Source organism: Phalacrocorax aristotelis, chromosome 9, assembly GCF_949628215.1.
Source record: "Phalacrocorax aristotelis chromosome 9, bGulAri2.1, whole genome shotgun sequence".
Classification (NCBI taxonomy): Eukaryota; Metazoa; Chordata; class Aves; order Suliformes; family Phalacrocoracidae; genus Phalacrocorax; species Phalacrocorax aristotelis.
Genome location: NC_134284.1, coordinates 14,233,432 through 14,246,566, shown reverse-complemented (window position 1 = coordinate 14,246,566; position 13,135 = coordinate 14,233,432). Strand labels below are relative to the sequence as shown.

At 42.9% G+C, this 13,135-nt stretch overlaps 1 protein-coding gene across 1 annotated transcript in view; it reads right to left on the bottom strand.

Moving 5' to 3' along the window:
- NRXN3 (neurexin 3) overlaps positions 1 to 13,135 on the bottom strand; it is a 1,044,813-nt gene that overhangs the window by 729,387 nt on the left and 302,291 nt on the right. The window lies entirely within an intron of this gene.

The following is a 13,135-nucleotide window of genomic DNA, read 5'->3' as shown; positions in this document are numbered from 1 at the left end:
AAGGGTGATGTGACAGACCCTCCTTTGGGTAGGAACCTCCTTTGGGAGGCTACAACCAACATCTCATTTAGTCCACAGCCACAAAGGGTTCTAGGGCAGCTGCAGAAACCCAACTGTAGTCACATCGTCAGTAACAGGAGGACAGATTTCACCCTAGCATCTCACTGGTCTTCTCAAGAAAAACTGCAGGGTTTTGAAGACAGCCATAAAACAAGTAACAGAGCATGAACAGATCTTCTTAATTAATCATCTGATTTGTTGGGAAGATGTCCTAGCATTACCAAAGTTGAAGCACAGACTGAAACCCGTATCAGAAGTCAGAGAGAACTGGTACCTGCATAAACCAGAATAGCCACCTCTTCTCCTACCCACTCAGATAACAGCCATATTGAGCTCATATTAACTAGAAGCCTCCAAGTACCAAGACTTTCAGGATCTGCTGCACTTTTCAGACAGAAGTTAACACCATGAATGAAACCCTTCGCTTTCCCATTTTGCTGCCCATGCAAGAGTCTTCCCAGAAGTACAAGAGCAAAAGACTGGGGAAAAGTTTGCCATCAGAGCCTGGTCCAGATTGGACAAATCACTGGAACAATCCAGGTGCAAACATGAAAATGGATGTGCTGCCCTCCTAGCATTTCACAGCAATGTTTTATTCACCTTAAACATGCTTAATTCCACTGCTGGACCTTTTCTCTGACAGAAGTTCAGAAAGCATCAGCATACTTATCTTCACATCTTTTCAGGGCTTGAAACCTACTGGAGCAATTCACAACCAAAACCAACCTGGAAAACAAAAACTGGAAGGCAGATGAGAAGCAGGATCAGAATGGGATGGACCTGATCAGCCTTCTGAAAATCACTGGCTTCATTCCAGCAGTTGCTGCTACTGCCTGATGGTGGTAAGTGTGTGCAAAATCACATTGTCTGTCCACCTCGTGCCCCAATCAAGGGAACATCTTGCCTCTGGCTGGCATCTCACTGCGTTCAGCTGTAGTAAAAGAGGGAAATCTCAAGGACAACCAATCCAGCCAGGATGTTCTGCCAAGGTTGCTCTTCCTAGCTGAGGAAATGGTCCTCTCCATTTTTCTCAGCTAGAAAGAGGGAAAGAATATATCCCCCCCCCAGCATTATCCTAAAGCCTGCAGGTGCCAGCAATCCAAATAAACGTAGAGCAATTAACAGAATTAACACAGCTTTAAATAGCTTGGCTCACCAGATGCAGACTCCTAGCAAGCCTCTATAAAATGTAAAGTTATTACAAATAAAACCATTAATCATCTGTTCAGAGACTTGTTCTAGATGCAAAACCCATTCCACTTAAAATGGCTAATAAACGGAAAGAAAGGCACAGATTTAACAGGAACTATTATGCCGTTCTCAAGTCCCATTTCTAGATGCCATTTTTCATCTCTGCTACCATTCCCAAACCTCTGTGTTCCCTCTGCTTGCTAACACTGGGATCACTCGCAGTTACCTGTCGGGGTGTTAGAACTGAGACACCACCTCTCAGTCACTTCCACTCTGGGCAGAGGAGCTTGGTGACTCACACACTACACATCACTGCTTTCCTGGATGCAGTTGTTACTGTTCAGTTGTGTGTTACCAGCCCCATGCCACTCACAGATAACTGATGCTCTCCCTGAAGTGTTAAGCACTCAAGTGCTAAGATTTGTGCTTAGGAAGTAGAAGCATTTGAGTTTTCCCCCGTCTGGCGATGTGAAGTCACCAGTAGCCACAGTATGCAATACAGCAATCCTCCTGATGTTCCCCTAATACCTGTTAAAATAAGCCACCATTCATCTCATTGTGCTACTACATCTATGTCTAGGTAGCTACAAGAAGCAAGGGTGGGGGGCAGACCCTAACTCATCTTTAAGCTCTGATATTACCATTTCTAACACCTCCACTTACAGAACCGTAGCTCAAAGAGTATAAAACCTCGTGATAAGCAATTCAGAGCTTAAATTACATCTTTCCATATACATATTCCCACTGAATTGCTTAGGAATCTAGATACATCGAGTGTTAATTCTGAACTAAATTAATTCTGTCTGTGCAATTTGAAGGAAGGAGGGAGAGAAAATAATCCCAAAGCACAGGCATTCAGTGCCACAGACAACATCAACAGGAGTAGACCAAAGCCAGAGAGCAGCAAGGACAAAGAATTAGAACAGAGACAATACAAAATCTGGTTGTGTCATATCAAGCCACTGCCTTTTCCATGCCACTCAAGTAACAAATGTTGCCCATTAGTTGCCTGTCTCCTTCTGTCCTACTCACACTTGAACAGCTAGCTGGCTCACTACTACAGAGGAGTGGGGGACCTGGGAGTTGTCGTCCAGCCCACCCACTCAACATTCACACCTCATTATCCTTTCTTGCCTCCCTTGTTGGTAGCTGCAGCAGCCTAGCTTTTTGTGGTGGGTGGCAGCAGCTCAGTCTTTCCCCATCGCTCACAATACACACATGCACAGATACATGCATTTCATACCAGTAATCTAGCCTTCAGGGTCAGGCAAGAAGATTTATATAGTGACTGCTGCTCCCAAAGAGATGACGCTTGTCAAGCAGGAAATATGCTACTACAGCCAAAAAGACCCTCTAATTAAAGCTCTAAAAATGCAGATCCAGCCCTTGCACATGATGACTGAATGACCACAACCTACCTGGAAGCACAGCTAGAGTATAATATTCGCTGCTGGGCACCTCTGTATTTGAAGATTGAAGTAAAATTAAAAGACTAACAAAGAAAAAATAATTACTGAGAAGGCTGAGGACTCGCTAATGGTTCCAAAGTCAGACTGAAATGCTGTTAAGTTAGAAGTTCTAGCCTCAAACCCACTGGTGCTTGTTCTTACTGGTGAAGGTAGCAGATATTTTCAAAAGAAGCGTAACTGTTTTCATTAAACGAAAGTGTGTCGGGGGACACAGTTACATAGGGAGCAGAGTCCTTTTAATTCTTGAGCTTGGAGCAGGTATTCAATACAGAAGGAAGGGTGCTTGTCTCATCACTATTACAGCTACGTCAAGAGTCAGAGGGATGATCATAGTGCTGGAGAACACATAAAACCCTGCATGCTCCATGTTATTAACTCTCTGCCTACCAAGCTTTCAAACCCTACATACCAAAAAAGTAAGTACATTCTCCCTTTACCTTCCTTGGTGATGAGCATCCCACTCATTCCTAGGCTGAAAGTGCCTCTTTCATACACATGCACATAAACAGCACAGTTTTGCAACTTCTCGCTTTCCTATAATTTTATTAATATTAGCATATGGCAGGCCCTGACACTCTAAAATTACTCATCTTTATTTCTATCTGTGTAAGACACTAAGATTACAACATTATTACTACTATCAAGTGTAAGATTGAACCTCAGCAATCTCTTTAATGCAACATCAGGAGCAACAGATAAAAGTATATCTGTTATTTTTCCTCAATGTTTGCCCAAACCAAGAGTTTACTAAGCTCAGTGAACTACAAAGTGAAGCAAAGCAAAGGAGGTTCATTTACTTTCACCGTAAGCTGGGAACATCAGGCTTTGGACAGCTGAAATTAAGATCACAGCATCCATGAGATGGGACCACATTTGGCTGACAGAACAAGAAAAAGACAGCCAGAAATCCCTGACACAGTAACCTCCATGAGTAGCACCAGTGCTCTGTTGATGAGTGGATTCAGCTATGTTTGTCTATCAACACTCTGTCTCCTGTCTTAGTTTGCTCATTCTTGAACGGAGATGGATTAGATCACATATGTATGCAAGGGCTGTTGCTTTAATATTTCCATTCTTTAGGGCCTGTTACCAATTACCTTTATTATATGCCCAAAGCACAAGCTATATTGTTACAATCCCCATTACATTTTCTGAATTTGCCTATATGAATATAATTCTACACCTGTAAACACTCTAATTTTCTGAACAACAGCACATGGCACACCCCTTGCAGGTAGAGAAGCGCAGCAGGAGTCAGGTTCATTATGCAGGAAAGAAAAGCCTGCTCCTCATGGTCCTGCTTCAAAGCGAGCACAGAGGCCATAGCACCAGGACTGAGGGTCACATGCGGATGGCTCAGCTGGGATTCAGTGGAGAGCTCTACTACTGGTGCGACACACCAGCCTGCTGGCTACACTGCCCAGTGATGACACCAACCTCTGCTGCAGGTTTCCTCCCTAGGTATCTGTCCCAGTGGCAGCTGGAGAGAATTAGACTGGATTAGACCACACTTTGTCCTAGCTCTGTGGATTCTCTTTGGCTTATGAGCATGGTGGCAGCACATAGTTTGAACAATCCTGCAAAAACATGCCTCTTATGCTTTCTGCATGGAAAGATTCTTTATGGCTGTAGGATTCTAGAGCTTTACTATATGAATTTTATTAAAGAAAAAAATTTAGGAGCCTAGTGATTCGGTACACATATGATAAAATAACATCTCCTCTACCTCCTGTACTAAGGTCAGCTGAAACTTCAGCTCCTGTCTTTGGATCTCCCATGTTTTACTAATTGAAAAGTAATTCTAGCACTTGATTTTCATACTCAAATTCCTTCACTAAAGGCTAATTTCATAAGGCAATTTCAAATTTTTTTCCTGCTTAACAGGAATACTTCCCATCGGTAAATGCACAGGTAATGAGTAAACTTCCTACAACATGTCACGAGTACATTACTCTTCCACTTTCTACGTGGTCAGAAACATTTGATGAAAGAGATAAATCAATAATTGAGGTTAGCTTATGTTATTTTGCAACAAACTCTCATCCAATGTCATTATGTCAGAAAAACTCTTGCTATGGATGCAAATAAGCCAAGCTGACTAAGTTCTTTTCTGTGTCACGCATGAGGCAAGGCAATAATGCTAGCAGAAACCTTTCTTCTGTAGGGTAGACAAGGGCTAAGCTATGTAAGGAAAAGAGGCTTTGAATAACTCCCTAGCTAATGCAAAGCTGCCGCACTGGCAGCACCCTAATACACCTGACAAGACTACTGATTTCAGTTCCTGTGGGCCAGGCAATTAATCCTTACTAAAAATGTGAGAACATGAGAAAGTGAAATATTAACCTCTGGAATGCGCAGAGTGACATGTACTTCATTAAAAAGTCTCCCCAAATCCAGCAGAAGTTTAAGTTTTAAATGGATCCGTAACTGGAAGATCATTTCCCATTCCGGTCAGACATGGAAGAAATCTAAGATACACAGCACTAATGATGCAATTCCTAATACCTTGGACTGAAATCCAACAGAAACAGCACAAAGCAGTGAGACGCCCAACAGGCCTTGCTCACATTCAAAAATGTGCTGCAACACCAACTGTTTGTTCAGGGCTGATCTCCATTTGAACAGTTCCCAGCCTCAAACTTTGCTACTCAGATTGCTTGGGAGTAGGGTCTGTTCTGGATTTTTCCTCCATTTCCTCACCTGAGCTGACTCTTAAAAGAAAGTAGGGGGGCATTTCATACCCATTAGCAACAGTTCAACCGGCAAGGTACGATAGACTTTCGATATAACCTATATGCGCCCTGTGCAATCTTCCTAAGTTTGTTGTATTACATTCATCCCCTTGTCAACTTGACAGGAATGTATAAAGAAATCAAGGATAAAACAAGAAGACATTAGTAGGTATTACTGGTAAAGAAGAAAATTCTCCAGAGAAACAAGGTTGCAATAATTCCAGAAACATCCAGTATTGACCAGTAAGAACATCAGTCAGTTGTGACTCTTCCACTGTACAGAAAACATAGGGTCTCTCTGCCAGGAGGAAGAACAACAAAAAGACATAGAGCGATAGGTAGGATGTCCCTCTCTTATCTATTGCTCTACCAGTGCCAGGCTGTATGATGTTGAACAAGTCACATCACATCTGTGCAGCGTTTGAAAGGAAAGGGTAATGGCATCTACTCCCTTTGGTACCATATTTTAGCTGATGGTTTGAAAGCAGCCAAAATCTCTGAGGCTTCTTTGAAAAAGCCTCCTACTGACCTCTCCAGATGAAGGGTCCTATGAGCTAATATTATTCATGATTATGACTTGTACTTTTAGTACATGTATTTACCAAGTATAGGGCCACAATGCATCAAACTCTGTACCATTGGATCTTCTTTGTGAGATCCTTGCCACTCACAAGAATCACAACTTAGAAGAACATTAGACACTACACAAATACACTCCGAAATCAAAGATTATGTCAAACTGACTGGGACATTCTGATCTGAGTTTCTCCTGGGAGCTCTCAGTCTGGGATATTCTACTCGCTTGGTGTTCAGGAAGTGGGAAAAATTAAGGAAATTCACTTAAAAGAGTATTAAATAGGAACAAGCTCAGAGACTACAGGGACTGCATGTTGACACTGCATTACTGTACCACAGGATGCTTTCCTCTCTGCATGCTTCATCTGCATCACAAAAGCTCACCTCTTACCTTTTTTCTCCCATGACTCATAGGCACTGCACAGAAATCTCTATCCTCTCTCTTCTTTTCTTCCTGGCTCACAGTATGGGCGTAGACTTTCCATGTTGGAATGACTGCCTTGCCTTTGGTTCACAGAACAAACATTCCTCTTTTCTCCCACCCTTGCTAAATGATTCCCTAAAAAGCCACTAGCAAAATCAACTGAATCAAGTGCCTTCTCCAGACAGGCTGACATTCATCACACTGCTAAATGTTAGTGTTGGGACCACAAACCACAGAAGACCGACATATGCTTTGTTTGACATAAGTGGCATTATAGATTTTCTCCTACAGTCACGTGAAGGGTAAATTTCACTCTAGCAGTACTGAGTACTAGTTCCTGAGAAAAAAGGCTGGCGTGATCCATTCTTTTGCGGTTATAGGATGGTGTGCACATATAAACATACAGGCAAGCAAAACAAGGGAGGCAGAATGCCACTCCTTCCTGGCAACACAGCAGAGGTCTGGCAAGGCAACAGAGGTTCCTCTAGTAAGAAAAAAACATTTGTTTTAGAACAATCCTCCTCAAAATGTTGCTTTTTTTCAGTGCTGTCAAAAAGCCCAGAGATAGATGGGCAAGGTGCTTCAGCTTTCAGATGCTCAGTTCAGAGAGCCTCTCGCTCACCTTGGCTTCATGTCACACCCCATGTCACACCAGAAAGCACAAGGTATTCTTCACTGTGTACCATGAACTCTTGCAGGATTCATTCCCAAGCACCCAACATGTGTTGGCAGCCAGCAATCAGCCTGCGAAACATTCTATTGCCCAAATAAACAACCATATACCTCTTTTGACTCTGAGCTACTATAGAAATACCAAATGCAAACCAGCCTAGGAACTAAGCTTATGAGCATTACTTGATGAGAAAACACAATCATCTTCCCCTCCCTATCAGTCTATTCAGGATTCTCTCAGCATCTTGTCTTGTATTACATTGCTCTCCATTTCCAGGTGTCTCCATTCCCACCTCCAAATTAAATCTTTCCAGAAATATGTTTTTTCTTATTCCCTTCATGAATTTCAGCAGGAGCTGCTCAAAATGTTGGATGTCTCCCAAGCCACTGTGTTGTTATGCTTCTACAACAAGGGCACTCAAAACCATGACCAAGGTCTTATGCTGGATGCTCTGCAAATGCACAGAGAAAATGCACAGACATTCTTCACTCTCAATACACACAGCCTAGAGCTCCAGCAGTAGGCTGATCCACCACTGCAGCAGTAATGCAGCAGGAAATTTAAGAATGGGGAACAACCTAAAACTTTACAGGCCTCTGGATCTGGAAGTTTAGGAAACAGTGTTGTCATCATCAGGGCTGTTTGGGATGCTCTGGCAGAGAATAGTAATGGGAGACCAAGATTAAGAACAAGACATATTTTGAGTAGAGGAATCATATTCAGCCTTTGACCATGCTTTGTCTACTTCTACACAGTACCACTAGCTCCTCCCATTCTTTTTAAAATATTAAATCCACTAAGTGACACAGAAAAGAGACTGGTCCAAAGACAATAGAGCAGCTGGAGCAGCAGTGTTGGACCAACATGCATCAGCAATTAATGCCATTTGTGTGGTAACTCCCTCCACAGTGCATCAGTGAATTTCTCACACTGCCGCTTCCTGACTCGCCATGTCCTCTTATGCATTCTTGGGGCTCTGTTAAATCACTGTCCTGGGATCTTGGGCATCCAAGTGCTTTTGGGCTATCTGGTCTCCCTGTCAGGAAGAGGCTCTTAAAACTGCAACTTCCTCCGGCTGCCATCTTCACACTTGGGCTGTTTTTCTCTGCTTCCATGTTTTAGGCCTTCTATTTGCACCTTCAGCCTCCTCCCCAGTGTGACACTCCAACCAGAAAAATTCATCCCCAAACAGAAATCACATCCTCATTAAACATGCAAATAGGCCTGAAGACGACCTGGCTTATAGATAGCATCTGAGATGTACATACAGCAACTGGGCACACTCACGAACCATTTGGAAATCTAGCTCCTAGCAGTTAAATTGCAGACAGAAATGATCTAAGCTTTCACAGCTTTCTCCCATTATGACCAGATGGTGCCTGACCCCTGCAATAATTTCTGCCATATTCTGCCCATATGCAAACCCCACTGCTTCCATCAAGCTGTTAGTACCAATCAACATTTTTCAGAATTGAGATTTTAATAAAGCATTGATAGAAAAATGTGAAGATTTCATAAATTCTCTCATGTACATACATTCACTAGGGACCACCTTAGGCTCTTCTAAAGCACCTCCATCTGTACCATCTAAGTACTGCTCCAAGTAAATCGAATCTGAAAGGCTGGCTCCCTTACAGCCTAGGCATTGTTCCAATTCTCTCCCTTCCCTGGCGATCAGAGATTGAAATCCAGTTTTCCCTCTTTGCCTACACAACTAAATCTCCCACCCAGCCACTCTCCATCTCTATCTGTGATTACTGGAACCTCATCCTTGAGACTCTCCAGTATATGCAAAACATAGATTTCATTACTTTTCTTGTCCTACCTCCTTCTTGCCATACAGGTGTCTCTAAAAACTATTAATGGATCCTTTCCCCTTTCCACCTTCAGGCAGTGTTTCTCCCTGTTTATCCATCCACTGACTCAAAGTTAGTGAATGGAACGGGTGTCACTCCTTCCCTGACACCCATTGAAAAACATTTCTGCTCACTTGCCTCAGGTGTGCTTCTCTACCTCCTCCTATCCCATCCCTATATCTGGTTTCCTCCATGATAGGAAATACACCCACTGCCCCCTAGAATTCCTCTAGAACAATTTATCTTAAGACTGCCCTACTTGCATATTCTGCCTTTTAAAAGTTTCATGGAAAATGTTACTTCTATTTTCCAGTCTTGCTCCCTCATTACAGTGTCAGGTATACTGCAACACTGACAGGACGGCTACAGAGAAATGTAAAACAAACAGTGCTACCAGGCAGTTGGACATCTTTAATTCTGATGAAAATGGAGAAAAACCCAAACCTGAACTACACATTCAGCACTTGGATTTATGATTTAAGTATATTACTGCTAGCAACTTAGTGGAACCTCTTCAATCAGAACCTGTAGCCACAAGGAAAAGAAGAGGCAGCAGAATCTGTTCTGTGGTGAAAAGAGGAAACATTAGCTCAGACAATTCAAAGAAAACATGATTACCTTCACCGCAGCTTATTTAGATACTGCAGCAGAGGAGCCCTGAGGCCCTTAATTCCTTGCTAGGAACACACTCCCGTTCCTCCTAGTCAATGCTGAGACTCTGACCACATGAAATATCTACCCTGCCAGAGCTGCCCCTCCTCCTACCACCAACCCCAGCTGAGTGGAGAAGTCTTTCCCAGCTGCAGAGGGGCAGAAAGGGCCATTAGGCATCCTGCCCCATTGCACTTCAGCACCTGCATGTAATCACACAGGAAGTGGGACGGCAATGCTCCACTCAAGGAGCCCTCTTAGCTCCCACATGAGCAGTTTGGTTGCTGTACTGTGAGGCGGATGCAGTCCAGATGAAATAAGAGAGATTACAGGGGGAAGGCTGAAAGCTTCACCCCCAAGCCTGCAACAGTCCCTTTGCCTTCCAAGGAAAGTGAGACATCCTTAGAGGAAGTCTTCAACAAAGGCAGAGGAGTAGAAATAGACCATTCTGCTTTAACACCTTCAAGAGATCACTACAGGCTTTGGCAGGATGTTCTTCACCATTACAAACAGCAGTGCAGTCCAGTCAGGATGTGCTATGTCTCTGAGAACAGCGATTACACAGCTAGGACTTCGGTAGGAAAAAAGAGCATTGCTCTACCAGGAAGCATAAACTGAAAGGAACAATATTTGCTATTACGATCTATCCTACCCCTTTGTCTAACTTTCTTAGCTTAGAATATTTTTCTTAAAAGCTCAAGCTCCTCCAGTACAGGCTGACGAGAGACTAAGCATCGTTCTTGGCCACAGAGAAAAAAAAATTCAAACATTACCTACAGGGAATGATTTATGAAATACACTGCCATGCTATGCAGAGAGCCAAGTAAAGTTCCCTGTAGCCAGTTCTGGAACAAGAAATATTATAGGCACATAAGCACTGTACTAATGCACTTCTGCCTCTTCACGGATCAAAGCTGGCTGCCCCAGTGGGTCAAGGCTGATCCCCACAGGCATTCTAGCTTTCTCAAGCAGGCTCAGGTTTCTTTCATACCATGTTGCATTGCACTGCACAGATATACCCTGGCATTTCAGAAGTAAACATAAAGAGAACACTCAAAAGAACCATTCCCTGATTCCAGGTGGATCTCAGGTTGATCCTGCTACCTTTGCCATCAGTCTTTTCATCCCTAGCAACAAAGAAGAAACCAACCCTGGGAGGAATTTCACAAGGCAAACTACTTTCTGTTCAACTCATCCAAAGCTCCACTTAATGAAAGCGCTGCCTGCTTTGATGTCTGAGAATACCTCACTACATATGCAACGAGAAGCCTTCTCAGCCTATACGGGCTATCTATTCCGGTCAGACCCTGCTCTGTGCAGGTGTCGGTGTTATGGTAGCACGTCTGGATTTTGTCAGGATTGTGACAGTTGTCCAGGGCTGCTCTTTCTCCATTAATTGCAGTTCCTTGTCACTTCCATTTGCCATAACCAGAACTGAAGAAAAGCACAAGGGTCAGCTTCCTTATGCTTCCTAGTGACACATGCGGTAACTCATCCTGCAGCCTAAGGGTTCTGGAGAAATGACAGAATGGTCGTGCAAAATGCTAATTAGTAACATGGCTTCCCTTTTGAAATACTACATTTCTCCATTCATCCCCGTTCCAGGTGCATCCCCTAACAACCCTACGTTACAGTTATGTGAATACTGTATACCAATTCATCCTCGGAGGCCAGGCAAAGTATATTTTGGGCACATTTTCACAGCAGGTGAAAGTATTCCTGTTTCACAACTAAGAGTAGGTTGTCGTTTTGCAGACTGTAGCTCAAACCCAGCCAGCATCAGTCTATCTTTAAGTTGAGACAGCTGCTCAAACACATCTCCTGTCACTGCCTAGTCAAGTGAAGATTACAAAGCACATTCTGGTTATGTTTTCTTCCTCCTTCTCTCATTCTTAAGTGTTTGCTTCGTTTTTTCTTCTCAAAGAGCATTATGAGCCTGGGATGGCTATGTAAGCAGCTCTTAGCACATTGTGCAAGCTAATAGAATACAAATGATTATATAAATAAAAATGCTGCTGAAGATTTTCTTGTCACCGCTTTCTCTGCTCCATTGGCTTGACTTAAAGCACACACAAAAATAGCCTCTGCTAAGTGTTATGTTCATAGCATCCATAAATAAAATTAAGATCCTGATTTAAAGAGACACTAAGAAGCTGTATCTCCTCTTGATTTCAATCAAACTGGGATGCTCAGAGCCTACGAAAATCAGGCCCAGGGCTGTATAGATGAAAGCAGAACGATTTTATCTCTGTATGACAGCTTCTATTCAGCAGGGCAGCTTCTTTTCCTATGTAAGATGCTCACATGCCCTTTTCCAGCATATGCGCATCCCGTTATCTAATCCAGAGGTCAGGCAGGGAGCAGCCCCAGACTCTGACAGCCATCACTTGCATCAAAGGACTGGCACATAACATACAACCCCTGACACCACGAGTCGAGCATCAGTAGGATGGTAACTTGTCAGGCAGTAACAGCCACAGAACAATATCTAGTTCAGTATCACTGTTTCCATGACTCCTGTATGAAAACTCAGCTCCGCCTTCCTTCTGATATTAAATGTTCAGACACAGAGGATATTATGACAACCCTCTGGGCTGCAAATAAAATTAGACCCACCCAGCCACTCCCTGTGAAAAACAGTATTAGTGCAGAATCACACCATCATGGAGAAAACTCTCGCAAGAAACTCTTATTCCAGGCTAGCCAGGAAGCTGACTAACAGAAAACTTAAGCTTGTTTTTGAGTAACTTTTCTATAACACATTTTGGACATGTCAATATCTGTATCACCATTAATCACAAATTCTATCAGAAGCGATAGGAAAGACAAAAGCTGATGGCAGGGCTGCACCAAGGTTCAGATTTGGGCTGAGGTTGGTTTTGGTTGTTTTTTTTGTTTGTTTGTTTGTTTGTTTTTGTTTTAACAATCCCCCCCAACCTGGAACACTATTCTGGTTCCTGCTGCTAGTCAGGCAGTCCAATCTCTACGACCCATGTGTGGATTTTCTCAACATTGTGGATTAAACGTGACAAGGGGAGCCAGCCAGCGCAAGACAACGTGGTTTGGAAGCCAGCTAGCTATTCCTGACCAATGCAGCAACTCTGCTGCATGGACTTACCAACACAGTACACTTCAAGGCCACAGACCACATTATTGCTACATCTCCATTATATCCTCATGTTGCACTCTCCTCACATAATTTACACATATATTTTATGCTACCTTCAACTTTCATTTTTCCAGTTTATTCTAACTCTATATCTTCCTGAAAAACTGACAGCTAACTATATTGCCAGGTGAAATCCAGGACCTTAAAAAATATCCTAAATAAGCTTCTGATTACAAATTTTTCACCCAAAAATGCTGCTTAGTAATCAAAGGCCATTTGTCTTTTTCTAATGGTTATTGCCTCAGTGCCTAGAAGATTGTCATGCTTTCTTCTGAATGGTTAACAGCTTATAGAAGACACCTCTCCCACTACCATGGGCATTTTTTCTGTAATC